The 3,483-nt window shown below is 39.6% G+C and overlaps 1 pseudogene; it reads right to left on the reverse strand.

Moving 5' to 3' along the window:
* Positions 1-1,022: 1,022 nt before the first annotated feature.
* LOC119280170 lies at positions 1,023-1,472 on the reverse strand (annotated as a pseudogene).
* Positions 1,473-3,483: the final 2,011 nt, after the last annotated feature.

A 3,483-nucleotide genomic window follows, 5' to 3' on the forward strand; every position in this document is an offset into this window, starting at 1 on the left:
CCTAAAACCCCGGCACAACCGAATGAGGCATTTCATGATAAATTTGATCATGTAATCCATTGTTTATTTCCGTCACGAATGTGACTAGACGGTAATTCCCATGTGTCTTCGAGAATATTTTGCTGATTATCAGAGAACTTTCCGATTTGTCCTTTATTACAAAAAGGATTGGGTCACCTTAAGCTTAGTGCACCTTTGCTAATAGCGCTACTTGTTACTTGTTAAGAATTTTCTTGCTACTACACTATCTGTTACGTCTATTTTCAGTACTTGCAGAGGATGAGCATGATGAAAACATCTTTGATCAACAGTTTGATTTTCAGGGTGAAAATGTTGAGTTGAGTTGAGCATGCCCATTAACGTTTGCAAAGTAAACCTAATTTCATACTGAAGTGCGTGATTAAGCAAGTCACTTTCAACTTCAAAATAATTTGATTGAGCATATGTGGACTCGTATTGTCAACCAATAGATATACCAGCTGTTTTTCTATCAATGTACTTGTGACAATTAAAATTTATCTGTTTGTAAGCTATGAGATTTTTATTGGTTGTAAACTATTTATTATTATGATGTAAAAACTATGTGATTTATTTTGTTTCAACTATATACAATATTCTCTTTATAATTGGATTTATGTGCATGAAAGTCTAAATGGGTTGGCCAATTGGGCGCACTGGCTAGATTTGGGCACATGTGGCCTGACGACGCGTCTCCAACCGTCCCAAACGAACAAATAGCGGACCAAATCTATATCCGTTTAGATCGGCGCGTTGGAGTTAGCCTTTTGCATGAATGACTCCACTTACTATGATTTAAGGAACCATGCAAAGCGAGCGGACATTTCTGATCGGCTGTGATTTAAAATCCGGCAAAATACCAAAGTAGAGTACTACAACTTCGTAATCTCACTTTATTAAAACAGTTCATATATATAGAAAATGAGTACATGTAGTATTCATCGTAGTGTCAAACTCTGTATGTCGGCAAAAAAAAGGATCTTTATGCCCACCGTGGTCTCTTATTAGGCCACGTCGTGCTTGTTGTCGTCCTCCTTTCCGTAGACGTAGACGGGGAAGGTCCTTCCCAGTCCTGTGGGCGTCTTGAACGTGATCTTTGAGTGGTTGTTCTTGTCGATGTACATGTCGCAGACGGTGATCCACACGAGGAGCTCCTTGCTCTTGACCCCTGTGATGCGCTTCATCTTGCGATCCTCGACGAAGGCCATCACCTCGGTGGCGTACGAGACCAGCCTGCCGATCTGCTTGAAGGTGTGCGTGAGTGCCTTCTTCTGGCGCAGCCACACGAAGCCCGTAGAGCGGTTGTAGCCGACCTCCTTGATGTCCGCCAGTGGCAGCAGGCCCAGCGGCATGTTGGTCTCGGCCAGCAGCTCCACCGCCTTCTCGGCGCACAGCGCCACGCCGTGTTACACCTCCGCCCCCTCCCTGTTCACCTCGATCACCTGCGACGCCATCTTGATGGATTAAATTTAATCACTCGAAGAAAAGTCTGGCTCAACTCAACCTGTGCTTTTCGATTGATGTGGTGGGATACTGGGATTGGAGGTGGGAAGGGGCGGATTTATAGGCATTGACGCAAACTATATGAGAAATTGTGCTAATGTTCACTGGAATGCTTACCTCTCGAGCAGGAGGGTGAGAAAGCAAAGGTCTGAAGCTGAGGCATGACACTACAGCGACCTGGGTCAACGTTGTGTCGTGTATGGGGAGCGATCGCGCGGATGCAATGGCGTTGCTGGTAGTTGAATTAGTACTCCTGCTAGTGATGTTAGCACGCATCCGACGGGACACTTGTTGGTCCAGTGCAACCACCTGAGTTAATGTGCGATTTTCCTCAACAGCGTTCGTTCATGAACAGTTTGATGCGTGTACAATGCATCATATACTTCCTCCGCCCGAAGAAGTTTGTCCCTTTAATAAATGTATGTTGCTAGATACATCCATTTGAAGGACAAGTAGTTTGGGGAAAGCTTTTTCAAACGGAGGAAATAGTAGCTTCCTACAGTGTTCTGCACTCAGTAGTTTACTGTAGTGGTCTTTCTAGAGAAACACCGATGACGGACGATAATTCATCCTGGAGCCCCGGCTCATCTGCTCCCTCTCAGAAAAAAATTCAAAAAAAATACTAGAAAAATTCAACAAATTCCAAACTTTTTTGTGGTGGTAGATAATTTGACACGTGAGGTGCTCCCCAAAATTCAACTTATTTGGACAACTGAGTAGCTCTCGGCAAAAAAGATAAATCGGGGTCAAAACAGTGCGTGAACAGTAAACATTTTCACAGACCCTGATTTTGTCTTTTTTGCCGAGAGTTGCTCAAATGCTCAAACGAGTTGAATTTGGGGGCGCACCTCACGCCTCAAATTATCTACCACCATAAAAAATTTGGAATTTTTTGAATTTTTCTAGTATTTTTTTTTAATTTTTTTCTAAGCGTGGGTGCAAATGAGTCCAGGTGCAGATTAGCCGCACTCGATGACGGATCCATACTTAACACTAGGTGATTGGGTACGGTGGAGGCATGAAGCGGATTTGGAATTTTTCTCATCTTAACCAAGGCTCTCTTGTCTTACACCACCTGCTAATTGCTATCCCATGGGACCGATCATCGTCGGCGCGGGGACGAACCACTTGGTCCAGCGACACCACTGCAGTGGATCACTCCATGTTGTAGAAGCGCTGCCTCACATCAGGCACCAAAGCCGGGGGGAACTAGTGTGGCCGCCATTCTGCTGTTCTGCCACACCATCTTGCGGTTTTCACCTGTTTTTATTTGACCCTGTTTTCTACTTAAATTTAAAATACGTTATAATTTTCTGAAAACATGTTCACAAATTTATAATCTGTGATTTCTAAAAATATTGGAGAATACATAATATTTTCAAAAATTTGAAAACATTGTCCACAAATTAAAATATGTTCAGATTTAACAAATATGTTCATTCTTTTAAAACCTGTTCATGAATTGGAAAACATGTCCCCAAATTCAAATATGTTCAGATTTAAAAACGATGTTCATGATTTTATAAAAATATTCACAAACATGAAAACATTGTCCACAAAGTAAAATATTTTTAGATTAAAAATCAAATAATATTCATAATATTCAAAATTATCTTGAATTAAAATTTGAAAATGAATTCAAATAATATTCAAAATATTCACAAATTTGAACAAAATTTCAATGAATTCAAATAATATTCAAAAATTCAAAAAACTCATGATTTAAAAATGTTTGCAAATTACAAAAAAATACATATTAAAAAAATTATGGAATAAAAATTGTTCAATTTGAAAATGCGCAAATTCAAAAAATACGTGTGAATTGAAAAAATAAACGAATTTAGATAAATATTCATACATTTCAATAATGTTTGCAAATTTTCAAGAACTTCGTGCATTCGATTAAATATTGGAAAATTCAAAAATGCTCCAAATTTGGAAAATGTTTTTGATTTACAAAAA

This window comes from Triticum dicoccoides, chromosome 3B, assembly GCF_002162155.2.
Source record: "Triticum dicoccoides isolate Atlit2015 ecotype Zavitan chromosome 3B, WEW_v2.0, whole genome shotgun sequence".
NCBI lineage: Eukaryota > Viridiplantae > Streptophyta > Magnoliopsida > Poales > Poaceae > Triticum > Triticum dicoccoides.